Source organism: Mobula birostris, chromosome 3 (assembly GCF_030028105.1).
Source record: "Mobula birostris isolate sMobBir1 chromosome 3, sMobBir1.hap1, whole genome shotgun sequence".
NCBI classification, from domain to species: domain Eukaryota; kingdom Metazoa; phylum Chordata; class Chondrichthyes; order Myliobatiformes; family Myliobatidae; genus Mobula; species Mobula birostris.
The window spans coordinates 56,872,755-56,895,029 of record NC_092372.1 but is presented as its reverse complement, the minus strand read 5'-3'; the positions used below and the strand labels follow the sequence as shown (position 1 = coordinate 56,895,029).

General features: G+C 39.9%; 1 protein-coding gene across 6 annotated transcripts in view; it reads right to left on the bottom strand.

Moving 5' to 3' along the window:
• Positions 1-22,275, bottom strand: part of LOC140194593 (zeta-sarcoglycan) — a 971,547-nt gene that overhangs the window by 119,771 nt on the left and 829,501 nt on the right. The gene's annotated exons all lie outside the window — the stretch shown is intronic.

Below are 22,275 nucleotides of genomic sequence, written 5' to 3'. Positions count from 1 at the left end.
TGAAAAATCAATTACAATAAAGAATAAATAATCTTCGATCAAAGGCTTTCATTAGAACTGGACAAGTCAGAAAGCAAATCTCTTTTAAGACTGAAGCTCTATCACATATGGTGATTTTGCTTTTCAATTACAACACATTATTTACAAAGTAATGATTTAGAAAAGTGTAATTTTATCCAACTGCTCCTTGACTGGCTTGTTAATCTTCTGTAGATATTTCTTAAGATAAAGTAGGGCTAAATCAACATTATCATGGGTTTTATTCAGGAAATCTTCAGACTGAATGGGGTTTTCTAAAACTCTTAGAGTGTTTTATAGATAATGAGCAGAATTAGACCATTTGGTCCATCGAGCCTATTGGCTGATTTCTCAACCCCATTCTCCTGCCTTCTCCCTATAACATTTGATGCCCTGAATATCAACATTCACTTTAAATATATCCACAAATTCACTACCCTCTGGCTCAAGAAATTCCTCCTTATCTCTGCTTTAAATGGATGTCCTTCTATTATGAGGCTGTGCCCCCGGTCCTAAACTCCCCCATTACAGAAACACCCTCTCCACTCCACCTTGGCCATTCACTATTCAACAGGGTTCAATGAGATTCCTCCCCACCCCGCCATTCCTCTAAACTTCTGAAAGAACAGGCCCAGAGCCATCAAACACTCCTCATACATTAACCCATTCATTCATAGAATCATCCTTGTGAACCTTCTCTGGACTCTCACCAATGCCAGCATGATTCTTCTTAGATAGGGGGCCCAAAATTGCTCACAATAATCCAAGAGTGCTATGACCAATGACTTAGAAAACCTCAGCATTACTTCACATCCTTGCTTTTATATTCTAGTCCTCTTGAAAGGAAGTTTAACATTGCATTTGCCTTACTTGCCACTAGCTCAACTTGCAAGATAAGCTTTAGGGAATCTTGCATGAGGACTTCCAAAGTACCTTTGCACCTCTGATTTTTGAATAATTTTCCCAACTTAGAAAATAGCCTACACCTTTGTTCAATCTTCTAAAGTCCTTCTGGGGATTCCCGGCTTCCTCAACACCATCTATCTCTCCACCTCTTTTTGCATCATTTGCAACTTTGGCTAAAATGCCATGAATTCTGTCATCTAAATTACTAACATTTAACATGCAAAGCAGTAGTTCCAACACTGACCACTGCAGAACACCACTAGTCATCTTTTACTCCCACTGTTTGCCTCCTCTGCCAGTCAGCCAATGTTCTATCCATGCTAGTATTTTACCTGCCATACCATGGGTTCTTATCTTGTTAAGCAGCCTCATATGCAGCACCTTGTAAAAGGACTTCTGAAAACCCAAGAAAACTGACTCTCCTTTGTCTATCTTTGTTATTTCCTCAAGAAATTTCAATAGATTTGTCAGGCAAGATTTCCCCTGCTGACTTTGGGCTATTTTATCACATGCCTTCAAGTACCCTAACACTTCATCCTTCATATTTCTGAATTCTGTTGGAATTCTTTGAAGAAATAACAAGAAGGATAGACAAAGAAGAATTGGTTGATGTTGTGTACTTGCATTTTCAGAAGGCCTTTGACAAGATGCTACACATGAAGCTGCTTAACAAGTTATGAGACCATGTATTAGAGGAAAGATTCTAGCATGAATAAAGCAGTAGCTGGTTGTTAGGAAACTAAAGGCTGATTTATACTTGTGCATACTAGCTTGCGCTGTAGCCTACGCAAGTGGGCTACGGTGATGTGAGCATTTATACTTGTGCGTTGGTGTGGCTGCATCGCTCTGCAATTCACCGCCAAAACGCTAGTTGGTGGTGGGGATTCTATGCCACTGTGTTGAGTTCCTTCGTGTTGAAACTCAACACGAAGAAACTCGAACTTCAAACAATGGCAACTGAAGCTGAAGGAAGGTGAATTTTCTGTGCTTGTCCGGCCACTGAGAGACATGGACAAGGAAATGCACTTCAAATAATTTTGGATGTTGGCAGGTAGATTTGATGATTTGGTTCATCGTCTCCAACCATTTCTTTGGCATCAGTGTACGCACAGTATACTCAGAGACTGGCAATTACCATTCAAGTTTTAGCTTCAGGTGGAAGTCAACAGGCTGTAGCAGCTAGCTACAAACTGGCGTCAAGTATAGGGTCCTCCATAATTTCGGAGGTCTGTACAGCTTTATGGAAAGCATTACAGCCAGAGTTCCTTCCCTGCCCTTCAGTCACCCAATGGGAAGCTATTGCAGCATAGGAGGAAATGCGATGCTACCAAGCGGACCAATCACAGTTGTGCGGTCTGCGTCGCCGCGACGTGTAGTTAAATTTTTGGGGGGGTGCGGGTCAGGCTATGGCGTAGGGTACATGGCTACGCCGTACCTACGGCGTCGATTTGACACACATGTATAAGTTGGCCTTCAGAGTGGGAATAAAGGGAGCCTTATTTGGTTGGTTGCTGGTGACTAGTGGTATTCCATAGAGATCTGAGTTGGGACCGATTCTTTTTACATGATGTGTCAATGATTTGGATGATGGAATTGATGACTTTATTGCAAAGTTGACAGACAATATGAAGATAGGTGGAGTGGAAGGTAGTTTTGAGGAAGTAGAAAGGCTACAAAAGGATTTAGATATGTAAGGGGTTTCTTCTTTTATGTTACTGCGTAGGCTAATTAAAATGGCTTATTTGTTATGTTATAATTAAAATGGCTTCTTTTTTATGTTAACTGCTGAGAAAGTTCTCTTGCTAGCAGCTTGTTTGGGTTATATTATGGATAAGAAAGCAAATGGACCAATTGGGATAGATGTTATTCTTTCTTGTGTGTCTGTAAGCGCATTGTGATGCGTGGGTTTTTGGGGCAGAAGGTGCGATGAGGAGAGAGAGTGGACACGGTGCTGTGAGCTGGATAACGGGGTCGGACCCCGAGCAGGAGTCCGAGGTTCAGGGACTCCAGCAAGGAGAGGAGACAGAGATAAACTCACGTGGAGCGTCTGGTCGACCACCGTGGTTGGTCCCGGTGGCGGGTCAAAGTGGTCAGAGGGGATCGAATGGCGAAGAGAGGATCTTTACTAGAGCTCCAACTGTTTGTGCACGAAGAGATTGAACTTTGATAAGTTTGGCGCCTTTTATTTTCCTTTTATATTTTATGTCTATTAATTATATAGTTCCAGTAATATCTATAAATTGTAATTCATTTAATCATATATGGTGTTTTGTCTGTTATTTGGCGGAGTGAGGTACATCACACAGCATCCACACAAACTTAATTACCCAGTTTGGCGGGGCCGAGGGCTGTTTCCCCTAGACGACAGCGAGTTGAGCGAGCCTGAGGCTTACCGGGGGGCCACAGACAGATTAGGAGAATGGACAAAGAAATGGCAGATGGAAAGCAGTGTCTGGAAGTGTAAGGTCATGCACTTTAGTAGAAGAAATGAAAGGGCTGACTATTTTCTAAATGGATGGAAAGTACAAAGAACTGAGGTGCAATGGGACTTGGGTGTCCTTGTGCAGGAATCCTAAAAGTTAATTTGCAGTTTGAGTCTCTGGTGAGAAGGGAAAACGTAATGTCAGCTTTTATTACAAGAGGACTACAATATAAAAGCAAGGATGTAATGTTGAGACTTTATAAAGCACTGGTGAGCTTCAGGTATAGTATTCTGAGCAGTTTTGAGTCCATTATCTTAGACAGAATGTCCTGAAATTGGAGAGGGCTTAAAGGAGGTTCACAAAAATGATCTCTAGGAAGAGGTACAGTCGACGTTTCGGGCTGAGACCCTTCGTCAGGACTCAGGTCTCGGCCCAAAACGTCGACTGTTCCTCTTCCTAGAGATGCTGCCGAGCCTGCTGCGTTCACCAGCAACTTTGACATGTGTTGCTTGAATTTCCAGCATCTGTAGAATTCCTCGTGTTTACGTCACAAAAATGATTCCAGCATTGAATTGCTTGTAATATGAACAGCATTTGATTGCTCTGGGCCTGTATCCACTGGAATTAGATTAGATTAGATTAGATTATGAGGACACGCAGTCCTCTTTTATTGTCATTTAGTAATGCATGCATTAAGAAACGATACAATATTCCTTCGGTGTGATATCACAAAACACAGGACAGACCAAGACTGAAAAACTAACAAACCACATAATTATAACATATAGTTACAACAGTGCAACAATACCATAACTTTATGAAGAACAGTCCATGGCACAATAAAAAAGTTCAAAGTTTCTCGAAAGTCCCACATCTCATGCAGACAGTAGAAGGAAGAAAACTCTCCCTGCCATGCCCGACCACAGTCTGACTCTGAGTCGTCGGAAAACTTCGAGCTCTGATCAGCCCTCCGACACTGCGTACCGAACACCAACTCTGTCCGAACGTTTCGACCTCAGCCTCAGTCGCCAGCAGCAGGCAAAGCCGGGGATTTTGGGGCCTACCCTTCGGAGATTCTCGATCGCGCAGTAACAACAGCAGCGAACCAGGCATTCCAGAAATTTCTCCAGATGTTTTATTCAGAAGAATAAAAGGTGACTTCTTTGAAACCTATTGAATGTTGAAAGGAATAGATAGGCTGGATGTGGAGATGATGTTTCCTATAGTGGAGGTGTCCGGAACTAGAGGCCACAGACTGAAAATTGAGAGATGACCTTTTAGAACAGAGGTAAGGTACAATTGTTTTTAACCAGAAAGTAGTGAAACTGTGGAATACTCTGCCACAGATTGTGGTGGAGGCCAAGTCCATGGGTATATTTAAGATGGAAGATCATTACTAATCCCTCAATCTCTTCAGCTACCTCCTTCAGAAACCAGAAACCAGGGGTACAGTCCATCTGGTCCAGGTGACTTATATACCTTTAGATCTTTCAGCTTCCCAAGCACCTTCTAATAACAGCTATACTCACTTCTGTCCATTAACACTCAAATTTCTACAGTGAAGACTGACAGAAGATACTTATTAAGTTCTTCTGCCAGTTCTTTATCCCCCATTACTACATCTCCAACGTCATTTTCCAGCGGACCGATATCCACTTTTACATCTCTTTTACTCTTTTATGTGCAGTATCTGAAAAAAACATTTTGTATCCTCTTTTGTATTATTGGCTAGCTTTTACCTTTTCTTTCCATATGGGATTTTTAGTTGCCTTCTGTTTGCTTTTAAAAGCTTCCCAATCCACTTCACACTAACTTTCGCTCTATTATATGCCCTCTCTCTTGCTTTTATGCTGTCTCTGTCTTCCCTTGTCAGCCACAGTTGCATTATTCTCCCTTCAGAATACTTTATCTTTGGGATGTATCTATCCTGCGCTTTCTGAATTGCTCCTAGAAACTCCAGTCATTGTTGTTCTGCTGTCATCCCTGTTAATATCCTCTTTTAATCAACTTTGGCTGGCTCCTCTCCATGCCTTTTTAATTCCCTTTGCTCTACTGCAATTCTATACAAATGACTTTTCCTTCTCCCTCTCAAATTAGATGGAGAATTCTATCATATTATGAATACTGCCTACTAAGGGTTGTTGCCTTAAGCTAGCCCTAACCAAATCTGTCCATTATGCAACACCCAGCCTAGTATTGCCTTTTCCCTGGTAGGCTCAACCACAAGGTGCTCTGAAAAACCATCTCGTAGGCACTCTACAAATTCCCTTTCTGTATCGACACCCTGTCACCTCTTTTTAAGGATGTGATTTCATTTTTTTTACCAACAGAGCTACTCCACCTCCTCTGCCAACCTGCTTCTCCTTCAGATACAATGTTAAGCTCCCAACTACAATCTTCTTTGAGCCACGACTCAGGATGCACAAAATATCTATCATGCCAATCTCTAACTGCAGTACAAGATTATCGACTTTATTCCATATATACACGTTCATATATAACACCTTCAGCTCTGTGTTCATCACCCTGCTTGATTTTGCTCCATGTTACAACTCATTCCCTGACTGCAATTTTATCCCGTCATCTATGTGTGCTTACTCACAGTCTCACTACATACCGCATCTATTAGTATCCCAACAGCTCCATCCTCAGCCTTATTGCTCCATTTCTCATCCCTCTACCAAATTATTTAAACCGACTCCAACAGCTTTAGGAAATCTGCCTGCAAGAGTATTCGTACTTCTCTGGTCCACTACTTTCAATCATTCTATACTCTGTCCTGTATACCTCACTGACAACAGGTAACCATCTTGTTTATATTGCTAGAACAAGATCAGATCACCTTAACTTTGCCAGTACTTGATAGAGATCATATGCATCCTGGATAAATTGTTAGAACCACATTTCAACAATTGATTTCACATTCCAACTGCTGTTATAAAGACTTGAGATAATCATATTCTTGTAAAAACAGTATCTTAAGAATATCCGAACTCTTCTTATGGACCATGTCATTCTATGATTTCTTAACTTTCATATCCAGAAATATGTTTCATATGTGTTTTAACTTCCTGTTTCTTGTCATTTCTCTTTCATTCGAAGAGAGAGAGAGAGTGCTTCCCACAGGTCGGGGAGAAAAGTTTATAAAAGGAGCGCTTCGCAGGCCTTGGCACATTAGTGGCAGACCAACCAAGCAATTCGTAGAGAGAGAGAGAGAGCTTCGCACAAGATTGCAAGGCCAGTTTTCTGTTCTGGGTGTCAGATGTGGGATGTCCGGGAGACTTCCAGCCTCCCTGATGGCCACATCTGCACCAGGTGCATTGAGCTGCTGCTCCTTAGAGACCCAGTTAGGAATCTGGAACTGCAGCTCGATGAGCTTCAGCTTGTTAAGGAGAGTGAGAGGTAATAGACAGGGCCTATAGGCAGGTAGTCACCCCAGGGCCACAGGAGACAGATAAGTGGATGATCACCAGGAGAGGGAAGGGAGGGCATCAGGTAGTGGAGAGCACCCCTGTGGCTGTCCCCCTTAACAATAAGTACTTCATTTTGAATGCTGTTTGGGAGGGGGAACATACCTGGGGGAAGCAACAGTGGCCATGTCTCTGGCACTATGGCTCAGAGGGTAGGGAACGGAAGAAGAGGGCAGCGGTAATATGGACTCTATAGTTAGAGGGACAGGTAGGTGATTCTGTGGACGTGAAAAAGAAACATGGATAGTAGTTTGCCTCCCAGGTGCCAGGGTTCATGATGTTTCTGAGTGCGTCCGCAATATCCTGAAATGGAGGGTGAGCAACGAGGGGTGATGATAAATATTGGTACCAATGATATAGGTAGAAAACGGGTGGAGGTTCTGAAAGCAGGATACAGGGAGATAGGAAGGAACTGAGAAGCAGGACCTCAAAGTTAGCAATCTTGGGATTGCTGCCTGTGCCACATGACAGTGGGTATAGGAATAGAAGGAGATGGAGGATAAATGCGTGGCTTAAGGATTGCAGCAGGGGGCGGGGATTCAGGTTTTTAGATCATTGGGACCTCTTCTGGGCAGGTGTGACCCGTCCAAAAGGACAGGTTGCACTTGAATCTGAGGGGGACATATCCTGGTGGGGAGGTTTGCTACTACTTTTGGGGAGGGTTTAATCTAGATTTGCAGAGGGGTGGAAACTTAAGCGAAGAGGCAGAGGATGGGGAGGTTTGAGCACAAGTAAAGACAGCTTGTAGGGAGTTTGTGAGGAAGGATAGGCAGATGTCAGAGCAAAGAAGCACTCAGCCTGATGGTTTGAGATGTGTCTATTTTAATGCAAGGAGTATCATAAACAAGGCGGATGAACTTAGAGCGTAGATCAATACATGGAATTATGACATTGTGACCATTACAGAGACTTGGATGTCTCAGGAGCAGGAATGGCTGTTGAGTGTGCCAGGCTTTAGACATTTCAAAAAGAACAGAGAGGGAGGTAAAAGAGGTGGGGGCACGGCATTGCTAATTAGAGATCGTGTCACGACTGCAGAAAAGAAGGAAGTCAAGTAAGGACTGTCTACTGCATCAGTGTGGGTGGAAGTCAGAAACAGGAAAGGGGCAATACCTCTACTGGGTGTTTTTTATAGACCCCCCACAATAGTAACAGGGATATCGAGAAGCAGATAGGGAGCCGGATTCTTGAACTGTGTAATAATAATAGAATTGCTGTGATGGAAGGTTTCAACTTTCCTAATATTGATTGGCATCTCCTTAGCGCAAAGGGTTTAGATGGGTTGGAGCTTGTTAGGTGTGTTCAGGAAGGGTTCCTGATGCAATATGTAGATAAGCCAACTAGAGGAGAGGCTGTACTTGATCTGGTATTGGGAAATGAATCTGGTCACGTGTCAGATTTCTCAGTGGGAGAGCATTTTGGAGCCAGTGACCACAACTCTATCTCTTTCACCATAGTGCTGGAGAGGGATAGGAGCAGACAATTTGGGAAAAGATTTAATTGGGGTAGGGGTGTCAGACACCCTGAGCTAATAGATTGGTCCTGGACTTATTTCCTGGCATAATTTACCTATTACTATTTAGTTATTTATGGTTTTATTATTATTTAATTATTTATGGTGCAACTGTAATGAAAACCAATTTCCTCCGGGATCAATAAAGTGTGACTATGACTATGACTATGACTATGACTATGACTATATGATCTATTAGGCAGGAACTTGGAAGCATAAATTGGGAGCAGATGTTCTCATGGAAATGCATGGCAATAATTTGGCAAGTATTCAGGGAACATTTGCATGGAGTTCTGCATAGGTACGTTCCACTGACGCAGGGAAAGAATAGTAGCGTTAAAGAACCATGGTGTGCAAAGGATGTAGAAAATCTAGTTAAGAAGAAAAGAAGCTTATGTAAAGTTCAAGAAACTAGGTACTATTAGAGCTTTAGAAAATTACAAGGTTGCTAGGAAGGAGCTTAAGAATGGAATTAGGAGAGCCATAAGGGGCCATGAGATGTCCTTGGTGAGCAGAATGAAGGAACACCTCCAGGCATTCTACAAGTATGTGAAGAGCAAGAGGATGAGCCGTGTGAGAATAGGACCAATCAGGTGCAATAGTGGAAACGTGCATGGAGTCAAAGGAGGTGGTGGATGTACTTAATTAATACTTTGCTTCAGTATTCACCAGAGAAAAAGACCTTGGCAATTGTGGGAATGACTTACAGCAGACTGAAACACTTGAGTATATAGACATTAAAAAAAAGAGGATGTGCAGCAGCTTTTGAAAAGCATTAAGTTAGATAAGTCACCGGGACCGGGTGAGATATACACCAGGCTACAGTGGGGAGGAGCTTGCTGAGCCTCTTGTAATGATCTTTGTACCATCAATAGGGACGGGAGAAGTACCAGAGGATTGAAGGATTGCAAATGGGGTTCCCTTGTTCATGAAAGGGAGTAGAGATAACCCAGGAAATTATAGACCAGTGAGTCTGACTTCAGTGATGGGCAAGTTGTTGGAGAAGACCCTGAGAGGCAGCATTTATGAGCATTTGGAGAAACCAAATCTGATTAGGAATAGCCAGCATGGCTTTGTCAAGGGCAGGTCCTGCCTAATGAGCCAGATTGAATACTTTGAGGAAGTAACAAAGCACATTGATGAAGGTAGAGCAGTGGATGTAGTGTATATGGATTCAGTAAGGCATTTGATAAGGTTCCCCATGCAAGGCTCCTTCAGAAAGTAATAAGGCATGGGATCCAAGGAGACCTTGCTTTGTGGATATAGAATTGGTTTGCCCACAGAAGGCAAAGGGTGGTTGTAGATGGTTCGTATTCTGCATGGAGGTCGGCGACCAGTGGTGTTCCGCAGGGATTTTTTCTGGGACCCCTCCTTTTTGTGTTTCTTATAAATGACCTGGATGAAGAAGAAGAAGGGTGGGTTAATAAGTTTGCTGATGACACAAAGGTTGGGGGTGTTGTGGATAGTCTGGAGGGTTGTCAAAGGTTACAGTGGGACATTGATAGGATGCAGAACAGGGCTGAGAAGTGGCAGATGGTCTGCAACCCAGTTAAGTGTGAAGTAGTTTATTTTGGTAGGTCCAATTTGAAGATAAATGGTAAGATTCTTGGCAGTTTGGAGGATCTGACAGATCTTGGGGTCCATGTCAATAGGACACTCAAAGCTGCTGCGCAGGATGACAGTGTTGTTAGGAAGGCGTATGGTGTGTTGGCCTTCATCAACCATGCAATTGAGTTCTAGAGCCATGAGGTAATGTTACAGCTACATAAGACCTTGGGCACACCCTACTTGGAGTATTGTGTTGAGTTCTGGACACCTCACTACAAGAAGGATGTGGATACTGACTACTGTAAGTGATTTTTATTGCAAAGCAAGCCTCATAATATATAAAGCAATCCTAACCACAGTGAGCTCATTTGTAAAGGAAATAATTGACGGTTTGCAGGAGACATGGCTCGAGTTTGCTTCTTTTCCTTCACAGGCACTGAAATTTATCATCAATATGGCTTGCATAAGCTTTTCTAAAGGTAGGTTTGGATTTTCTAGCCTCGATTTCAAATTCCCAGCTGGGATATGATTGCAATCAAGAATAGTGCAGTTCACAGTTGTCAGTGCAGTAATATACTGCATGATGAGTAATGGGCATGGATTCAACATGTTAAAATACCTTATTTCTATTTCAGTACTTTAAATTGGTAGACGAAGGTGAAAATTGTTTGGTATCTTGATCACAGTTAACTGCAGATATTTGCCAGATTACTTAAACCTGAAATCAAAAAATAGTGTTAAATTTTATGATTGTTCAATGTTTGTTCATCATACATTCTTTATTTTCCTTTTCCTTTCCCTGAAATAACAACTCTGAAAGCCTCTATTCCTTTTACTGTTCAATTAATTTTTTAGCATTTATTTTCTCCTGGGAAAGGGGAGGGAAATGGTAGCTGGCAATGTCATGTTTATTCCACATTCACAATTACCTTGAGAACCTAATACTTTGCCAAGTCCTCAAGCTGTGGCAACCTTGTGCAGATGGTACTCCTACAAGTTAAATTCCAATGGTTTTGATTACACTTTGTATATTACTTATGTCAATGATATTTTATAATTATTCAATTTCTCACCATTACTTTCTGTGGTTTATAATTTGCAATCAGAGAAAGATAATTCAACCTTGCAAGGTCAATACAGGAAAATCAATTTAATAGCTAATTTTATTTGTAATTGTACACATATCTATCTGTAATTGGCTAAAATTAGCTTACATGACAAGGATATAGCTCAAGTCCAGAATTAACCTGAGTAATTTAACAATTGGGAAGAAAGCTAGAAATACCTTTCTTATTTTAAATGGGAGTAATACCATACTGCGCTCACCAGAATACTGACATTCGAAACTTCAATGAAGACTGTAATCTGCTAGCAAAAGCTTCCCAGAACAACATTGTCAGTTTTCCTTGTGTAGCATCACTTCTTTCATTTTGCCTAGACTCACATCTGTCAGTACTTAGTCCTGCAGATGACTCCTTGAGCACTAATCTTCAAAGTAATATACGAGTAACATAAGCATCACCTTTTTCGAAGCAGTGAAGCGTGTTGTCAGTTTAAGAATGGATATTGAACTGATGAAATAAGAAACAGTGTCTTTAGATGTTCTCTCCAAGCAGGTTAATAACATTACCCACAGGAAAAATGTTCTTTACTCTGAGCGAGAAAGTAAATTCTCTGGGCCTATCAAAAAGTGTGCCTGGCAGGACTGGAAGGCTACTGTAAGAAATAACATTAAATGAGTATAGTCTACAAATGCCTGTACTTTGTGGAGGCCTGAAAGTGCAGCAGAGTCCCCACGCTACTCTGCCTGTCCCTGTGGGCTGAAGGAGAAATACAAGGATGATGTCTTCTGCCCTTGAGTGCAGAACTTGGTAAACTCACTGAAAGAGTATACAAGGCAAACTGTGAAATTTGGCATTGGTGGTGAGCCTTCCAATGCATCTTCACAAATGGTCTCAAAAGTTGCCTGTGATTTCTCTGCTACAATTGTCTAGTTGCATGTTACCCAGCATGAGAAATGTTTGGTCTAGATTCCCCATTGGATGTCACCATTGAGCACAGAACTGTCTGTAGAAGTGCAGGAAGACTCAAATTCAGGATAAACCGTGAGATGGTATAGAGAAGGCAGGCAAGGAATGGGATTTGATCAAAGGCCCTTTAACTAGAACAATCTTGGAGTTTATTTGTGGAAAAAAAACTAGTTGTTCTGCAAAAAATAAATAAATCAAACAGTAATTTTTCAGATTAATGAGGCTGAAAATCACACCAGAGGTAAATATTGAATGTTCAACTATTGCTACCATCACTTGAGGGACTTCCTGTGGAAAAATTTGGGGTGAAATTCCCTACCATAGACTAAGAACCATGGAAGTGGGTTCAGCTTGACTGTGATCCAGATAAGGTCCATTTTTAACTGCAAAGCACCATTTCTCACCATTGTAGGATTGAACTTCTAGGTCCTACTGTATAGACATTGGCATGCCTCTATTCAGTCTTCAACATGCTGCAACTCATGTCAGAGAATTGCCATCCAATTTCAGTTCTCAGTGAAGCACTATATAAAAGCTAAATCTTTATTCTGAGCAGCATGCAGCTGTCTGACCTTGCAGTATCATCTGTGCCAAAGAATGTCACTACTAATTAAGATAGGATCCAATTAATTGGTTTAAAACTCATACAAGTATACAGCACATTGAAGATGCAAAATATTGAATATTGAAGCCTCCTTCAAGTTAAACTTTGATGAAGGCAATCTTCTAAAGCACCATCTTTAAAGTTTCCTTTCAAAGAGATGATTAAATACTGATGATAAGGATAATGCTTTTAACCAAAATATGATTTCATGTCTGATGTAATGTTGAAAAAATTAATAACATTTTAATTATCTAAAAATGCTATTAAGAATGAAAAAAGAATCTAGTTGGAGTCTACAAATTCAGAGTATATTAGGAGAATATTGAGATCTTAAATTACAAAATAGAGTATTTGCTTAAATAATGACCACGAACAGTTCATTTCATGTCCTGAACTCAATCTTCAAATGAGATTAAATAAGGATTGATACAGTCAAAATGAAAACACGATTGAATAGTTTCAATGCATTCACCAAGGACAGCAAGTCTAAAGCACATGATTGCCCATAATTCTCATATACGATGTATCACTTTCTTTTTTATATATTTAATTCCTCTAAATTCAGCTTAGAGAACATTACCTGTGCATAAATCAGTGAAGATAAATAGCTCAATCAAACGTACTTGATTAGTGAATTTTATTTGAATGTGCTGCTCTGAAAGTAATTACTGATTGAGTACATTTATCAGCAATCAAGCAGAAAAGTGATATACTGTATTACTGTCATTCCTGGATGAAAATATTTAACTTGCTGTGTCGACACTTGAATCGCAAATAAAAACAAACTCTACATAACACCACAACATGTAGGAAAAAATCATAATAAAACAGTTAATTAATAAATATGTATGAAAAGAAAACATAAGTCTACATAAGAAATGGGTTCAGGAATGGATCATGCGACCCTTGCAGTCTGCTTTGCTTTTCAATAAGATTATACTTGATTTGATCTTGGTTTCAGCTTTATTTTCCTGTCTGTACTCCCTAACTCTGGAGTCCCCTGTAGAGCAAAAATCTGTTTATTTTATACTTGGGTATATTCACTTATCCAGCCATCATAGGTTACAGAGGAAAGAAATTCAAAAAATTCATGAGTCTCCAAGGAAGAAACTCCTTCTCGTCATTTTAAATGGGAGGAATACTTATTCTGAAACCCTTCTGATACATTTTGCCCTCTAATTAATGTGCTTATTCTTTCAAAAGTACTACATATTCTTTAATAGGGTCATTTAGAAGATTTAAGTTTTGGAGCGTAGAAATGTGTGAATGTCGCGCATTTTTGGACACTAGAGGGACAGAAAAAAATTCTTGGAAGTGTGTGTTGAAGTTTCATATCAATCAAATACTGAATTCCAAGTTCTGTTCCATTGACCTCCGTCTGACTGAATTTGAGAAGTATAGCACAATATGCATACACTACTTTATCAACCATTTAGTCAATGGTTGTATGGACAAGTGTCTACTCCTGAATCTCACAAAATTTATTTAGAACCATAGAACCATACAACATTACAGCACAGAAACAGGCCTTTTGGCCTTTCTTGGTTGTGCCAAACCATTTTCTGCCTAGTCCCACTGACCTGCTCTTGGACCATATCCCTCCATACACCTCCCATCCATGTATCTGTCCAAGTTTTTCTTGAATGTTAAAAGTGAGCCCACATTTACCACTTCATCTGGCAGCTCATTCCACACTCCCACCACTCTCTCTGTGAAGAAGCCCCCCCTTAATGTTCCCTTTAAACTTTTCCCCCTTCACCCTTAACCCATGACCTCTGTTTTTTTCTCTCCCCTAGCCTCAGTGGAAAAAGCCTGCTTGCATTCACTCTATCCACACCCATCATAATTTTATGTACCTCTATCAAATTTCCCCTCATTCTTCTACGCTCCAGGGAATAAAGTCCTAACCTATTCAACCTTTCTCTGTAACTCAGTTTCTCAAATCCCAGCAACATCCTTGTAAACCTTCTCTGCACTCTTTCAACCATATTAATATCCTTCTTGTAATTTGGTGACCAAAACCGCACACAATACTCCAAATTTGGCCTCACCAATGCCTTATACAACCTCACCATAACATTCCACTCTTATACTCAATACTTTGATTAATAAAGGCCAATGTACCAAAAGCTCTCTTTATGACCCTATCTACCTGTGACACCACTTTTAGGGAATTTTGTATCTGTATTCCCAGATCCCTCTGTTCTACTGCACTCCTCAGTGCCCTACCATTAACCCTGTATGTTCTACCTTAGTTTGTCCTTCCAAAGTGCAATACCTCACACTTGTCTGTATTAAACTCCATCTGCCATTTTTCCCCCCGTATTTTCAGCTGGTCCAAATCCCTCTGCAAGCTTTGAAAACCTTCCTCACTGTCCACTACACTTCCAGTTTTTGTATCATCAGCAAATTTGCTGACCCAATTTACCACATTATCATCCAGATCATTGATATAGATGACAAATAACAATGGACCCAGCACTGATCCCTGTGGCACACCACTAGTCACAGGCCTCCACTCAGAGAAGCAATCCTTCACTACCACTCTTTGGCTTCTTCCATTGAGCCAATGTCTAATCTAATTTACTACCTCTCCATGTATACCTAGCGACTGAATCTTCCTAACTAACCTCCCATGTGGGACCTCGTCAAGGGCCTTACTGAAGTCCATGTAGACAATATCCACTGCCTTCCCTTCACCCACTTTCCTGTAACCTCCTCGAAAAACTCTAATAGTTTGGTTAAACATGACTTACCACGCACAAAGCCATGTTGACTCTCCCTAATAAGTCCCTGTCTATCCAAATACTTGTAGATCCTATCTCTTAGCACTCCTTCCAATAATTTACCTACCACAAACGTCAAATTTACCGGTCTATAATTTCCCGGATTACTTTTAGAGCCTTTTTTAAACAACGGAACAACATGAGCTATCTTCCAATCCTCCGGCACCTCACCCGTAGATAATGACCGTTTAAATATATCTGCCAGGGCCCCTGCAATTCCAGCACAAGTCTCCTTCAAGGTCTGAGGGAATACTCTGTCAGGTTCTGGGGATTTATCTACTCTGATTTGCCTCAAGATAGCAAGCACCTCCTCTTCTTCAATCTGTATAGGTTCCATGACCTCACTACTTGTTTGCCTTATTTCCATAGACTCCATGCCAGTTTCCTTAGTAAATACAGACACAAAAAAACAATTTAAGATCTCCCCCATTTCTTTTGGTTCCATACATAGCCAACCACTCTGATCTTCAAGAGGACCAATTTCACCCCTTACCATCCTTTTGCTCTTAATATACCTGTAGATTTGTGGCTGACATGGAAGCACTCTTCTAAATTTTGCCAAACACTTCTTCTAAATGTGAATGAAACCATGTGTAAAGAGCATACTTAGATCTCTCTGTGCTTCTTTACACTTTCTCTCCTTATGTTTCTCTCCAAAGAACATTACTTCATCTATCTCAGCATTAAACTTTTATGTGCCTGCCAATTTCACACATCTCATTGTGTCCTGAATCTACGAAATTCTAAGTAAATCTAAAGCTTCAGTTTTCCTAAAAGGCTATTAATTGGTACTTTATCAAACCCCCTTGAAATTCTACTTATATTCAACAACTCTGGCTTCATTAATCCTGTTACTTCATCTAAGAGCTCAATAAAATTAGCCAGACACAATTTGAATTTAATAAATCCCCACTGGCTGTCAGATATTAATCACTGTTCTTCCAAATGATAATTAATTTTACCTTGGATCATTGTCTCTAGAGATTTACCCAAATGCTAACAGTACACAGGCTGACCAGTAATTATTTGGTATAACATTTTTGCAGCTTTTTCAGAGGACATAGTATATCATAACTAACTCCACAGTACAATACAAACTCCTAAATACAAACACCTATGTCAGGATACTGTTTGTTCACTATAGCTCAGCATTTAACACCATCAATCCTACAGTCCTGATCGATAGGCTGCGGAACCTGCATCTCTGTACCTCCCTCTGCAACTGGATCCTTGACTTCTGAACTGGAAGACCACAATCTGTGCAGATGGGTATTAATATTTCCTTGCTGACAATCAACACTGGTGCATCTCAGCAATGTGTGCTTAACCCACTGCCCTACTCTCTCTATACCCATAACTGTGTGGCTAGGTATAGCTCAAATGCCATCTATAAATTTTCTGATGATATAATTCTTGCTGACAGAATCTCAGTGGGAGATGAGGGGCGTACAGGAGTGAGATATACCAGCTAGTTGAGTGGTGTTAAGACAACAGCCTTGTACTTAACATCAGTAAGACCAAAGAGCTGATTATGGACTTCAGGAAAGATATGAGAAGGAAACACAAACCAATCCTCATAGAGAGATCAGAAGTGGAGAGAGTGAGCATTTTCAAGTTCCTGGATTAAAGATCTCTGAGGATCTAACCGGGTCCCAACATATTGATGCAGTTATAAAGAAGACAGGACAGTGGCTATACTTCATTAGGAGTTTGAGGAGATTTGGTTTTTCACCTAAGACCTTCAAAAACTTACAGGTATACCATGGAGAGCATTCTGACAGGCTGCATCACTGTCTGGTATGGAAGCGGTTACCACACGGGATCGAAAGAAGCTACAGAAAGCTGTATAATTAGTCAGCTTCATCTTGGGTACTAACTGCTGTAGTATCCAAGATATGTTCAGAGAGCTATGTCTCAGAAAGACAGCGTCCATCCTTAAGGATCCTGTCACCCAGGCCATGCTCTCTTCTCATTGCTATCATCAGGAAGGAGGTACAGAAGCCTGACGGCACACACTCAGCAATTCAGGAGCAGTTACTTCCCCTCTTCCATCCAATTCCTAAAAGATGTTGAACCCACGAACACTACCTCACTTTTATTATTTTTGTTTTTGCCCTATTTTAAATGTAACTATTTAATATATATATATATATATATATATATATATATATATATATATATATATGTGTGTGTGTGTGTGTGTGTGTGTGTATATACACACACACACAATGATTGATTTACTTATTTATTTATTTTTCTATATTATCATGTATTGTCTTGAACTGCTGCCACGAAGTTAAGAAATTTCACAACATACACCAGTGATATTAAACCTGATTTTGACTTCTCTGCAGAAGGGTCTCAGCCCGAAATGTCGACTGTACTTTTTCCCACAAATGCTGCCTGACTTGCTGAGTTCCTCCAGCATTTTGTGTGTGTTGCTTGGATTTCCAGCAGCTGCAGATTTTCTCTTCACTGAGTTCTCTGTTATCAGCTTTGTCTCCACAAAGATTTGAAAGTTAGTTTTCAGAGGCTTCACAATTTCAATTTTTTTCATTAAGCTAGGACTCACCCATTCTGTATTACATTGTTTTGCCAGTTAAAGCACGGCCAACTACATTGTAATCTTTTTTCTTATCCTACTCTTGTCTTCCACCCTCTTCTTCTCTATTATAACATTTTATCATCCTTCTTCATGAACATGATGCAAAGTATTCTTTTAGTGCCTCAGCATTATATTTCTTTTGTCTGTTGTAGCTTTTTAGGAGTTTGGTGTTCCTATGAATAAACAATATTTTATTTTTTTCATACATTGACTTTATACCTTTTAGTTCCTCTATCAGTTCTCCTTCATAAACTTTATTTTCATTACTAATATATCATTGATTTTAATTTATTATTGACACATTACCAAGATACAGTTAAAAAGCTTGTCTTGCATACTGTGTTCATACAGATCAAATCATTACATAGTGCATTGAGGTAAAACAAGGTAAAACAATAACAATGCAGAATAAAGTGTAAAAACAATCTTCTGTCTTTCACTTTCAAGCGTAACTGTCTATTTGAACCTAGACTCTACAAATTGTTACTCTCCAGAAATATTAGTTATGTTGCCACCACGAGCCTGAGAAGGTGTTGGTGGCAGATATTTTCACAATGTTTATGAAACATCTGGATGAATACAAACTACTAAGGCACGGTGGTCTACAGACCATGTGTCGGGCAGGGAGGACAGAAAGTTCTGTTTCTTTGTTGCATGAATCTACGACCTCATGTGGGAGGCCTGCACCAGTATTGTGCAATGCTCCCAGTCAGGGATGCTTCATTGTGTATGAGGTCTAAGGCATTGTGTAAAATAGGATAAGACTTGCAGGAAGAAACTGTGATGGTAGGATTCACAAGCAATAACATATCATATGGGGAGCAGATTGTAAAGAATGCATGGAAGAGATGCTGCTGTGGGTGAAGACGTAGGGAAAGGGCAACAAGGGAGATACTCTGGTCACGGAGAAGATTTGGTGGAAAATCTGAGAATATTAATAGGTAGGCATTAACCTACAAAAAGAATTGCCCAAGTAGGTCTGGGACCACAGCAGGACTCAAACCCCAGCCCTCCATAAGACTTGCTCTAGTACAATGCGGGGCTCATGGACACAAAACAATTTTGGGCAAGATTCACACAATGTTTGTCTTCATGCATAGTGATCACTGAGTGTATGCATCTAATTTCTGAAAAAAAATACTATCAGCACAAAAAGTAAAACATTGCAGCATGTGATGGAATCATTACACAACTCTCTTTGACAGTTTGCCATTCCTCATTTTTTGTCTTACCTGTTGGGCCATGTTTGCAGTTTACTTATTTAACTGGCTGAAATAAACTCAGCCCTAGTTTACTTCCACATTTAATTTGCTTCTTGTCCCATTTCATCACTACTGAAAACATTGCAATAACTCTTCAAGTACATGTAATTCAGTCTTTATTAATGCAATTAACTTAAATGATTTTAAAAGGTGCATAAATTTTGTCACAAATTAAGCTGTATACAGTATTGTAAATTTGAACTTGGTGCAGTGAGCAAGAACAATGTCGTTTCATCTCTGGAAGGTGCAATTGATAACAACAGTCTTATCTAAAATGAGGAGAAAGTTTCTGCTGGGCAAGGCGTCCATAATATTTTAATTTACAGTAATTTTCTGAACTTCAGCAAACTTAACAAGCACTGAAAATCGTCATTTATAAATGAAATACGGAAAATAAAAAGTAAATGTAATGTTGGTCTTGAGGTACATTGTTAGGAGATAGGAGGTATTGCTGTGTATACAGGGAACTGATTGAGGTCTGCTTAATGCAGTAGAAGTGTTTCCTTCTGTGGCGCAGACACCTTCAACTCGGTAGTTATAAAAAGTTATTTATAATTTACACTCAATCTGCTAACAGTTTTCCTTGTGCAATTAACTGGTTGACAAATGGGTTGGGGACTATTTTTGTTGTATCCCATTGTCGCATTTCCCACCAGCTACGGCAATGTTGCATCCCAAAGCCACCCACACAGTTCCGTGCCTGTAAGGCAATCAGCCTATTTATCTCCTCTGGAAGTGCAAGCGTCTCTCAGTCATATTGATTTCTCAGGTCCCACAAGTTTTTCAAAATATATTATGAAGGCTGACCCTAAAGACTCCAAATGGATCAGTGGGTTCACAGAAAAGTCAGAATCTACATTCAAAACTGAGTCTATTCAGTGCAGTGCGTCCATAGAAAGAACAAAAGGAGCTTATTAGGGTTAATCTACTTCTCAACTTTCAATCTACAATTTTCTAAATCATGGGTCATAATACCCACCTACATATTGTTTTTTTCAATGTGAGATATACCTATAGTATTGTGCTTCATGTATACAATATACTTTCTATAAACATTTTTGAATTGAGAAGAATTAAATTTGATGATATTCAAAGCCTCCAACCATTTCAGGTAAATAATGCTCGACAATCACCACCATTAGTCTGAAGAAAATTATTCTACCAATTATGTTTCTCAGCTGCTAGGGACAATAAGTTTTTCCTGTTTTCATGCCTAGACCATACTTAACATTATGAGTCTCAATTAATTATCCTTCAGTATCCTGTGTTTCAAATAAAAGCCCATCTCCCAAGCTGTCCCAGCTGTAGCAAGTTCCTCATTTCTCTCTCTCTCTCTCCACCCCTTCATCTTGCTAGCATATCCTTCCTACAAATCCAGCATATTTCCTCACCATTACATTCTGTGCTTTGTCATTTAAAGATAAACAGCTCTCATGTCTCCTTCATCGCCTTATCTACTACATGATAACTTCAATGATTTGTGACCCAAAATTTTCTATTGTTCTACATTCCTAGCATCCTTCTCTTTATCATGTAGTCACATTCTATTACCACCCCAGATGCTGTATGTTGCACTATAGTGAACTGAGATCTGTTTTCCATCCACTGGCAGCTGCAGCAAGCAGTCTATTTATTTCCAATGGAAATGGAGGAGGACCTCTGTCACACTTGGGACCCCATCTAACATGTCAATAAATCACTTTCTGTAACCTAAAACAGGAGGTCTTTCTCTGCTACACTTCCATCAGGAAAACCCTTGAATGTCTAATCATACTTGGACACTGTGGAACATATGGGACAGATATCGTTGCTCTGGTAGAAGCTGGCATATAGGTTGAATAGACTCCTATAGCATAATAATTTCATGATAATGTAACATTATGTACATATGATAAAAAAAAGTACTGTTTCTTTTTATCCCAACAGCAGTTTGCATATATATAGAACTGATAAGGCTGAAAGGGATTCTCAAGGCACTCTACAGATGGAAAACGGTCAAAGAAGAAGAGGATACAATGGATGATTAAAGAGGTAGCTGTGTAAAATCATTATGGGAGCACATTGACCATAAAAAATGAAAGCCACAACCTTCTCTCAAGGGCAGTTAGAAACAAAAAATAAATGTTACCATTACAATGAATCCCAAAGGTCAAGATGAAGTAAGGTTAAGCAAGTTATCTGAACAATAAATGCAAAAAAGAAAAAAAAAATATTGATTAGGAGAAATGCAAATCAACCTCCCTGTCATAAATCATTTCCTGCCCACATAAATGGATGCTAAGCAATGCATCTACAAGCTATTGTTCCTTAGGGAAGCAACCCCATGCCAAAAATCAACATGAATTTTCAGTAACCTTCTCTCCATCAATATTTTATGAGATATTCAACAAGATTCAGCTTTGTTGACAGTTCTTATTTTAATATAATGGAACAGGATCTGCATAACATGAAGAATTAAGTTTCTCCCACGTCAAATATTATAATCAATATCTTGAGAAAGCTAATTGTTTTAATCTAAACTCCAGTAACACTATTGACATAAATTCTTTTGCAGTGTTGAAGGTCTCTACTGGGTAAAAGCAAGAATGGACCAGTAACTTTATGGCTGCAATATCGAGGAAGATTTGTGCTTCATAAGAGCGGAGTTCTTTAAACTACATAGCCTCATAGCCTTTGAAACATATACATCTTTAAAATCTGTTGGGTAAGAAGCACCTATAATTTGTATTTATGCATGCAGTCACAAGAAACTGTGCAATCTCAATAAGTAGTAGTTTGAGTTACTACTACCTCTGTGATCTATCTCAATATCTACTTCCATCATCAGCATTTGCTGGCAGCAGTGTATGTATTCAATAACATAAGCTACAGCAATTCATCAAGGTTACCTCTGCACCTTCACATCTACCCTCGAAGCCCACCCACTCTCTGCTTTCCATAAAAATCACTCCATCCATGATTCCTTTGTCCAATCATTTCTCCTCACTAGTCTCCCTTCTGGCACATATTCCTGCAAGTGACAGAAATGCTACACCTGATCATTCCCCTCCTCCCTTACCTCTATTCCCCGCCCCAAACAGTTTTTCCAGGTGAGACAACACTTCACCTCT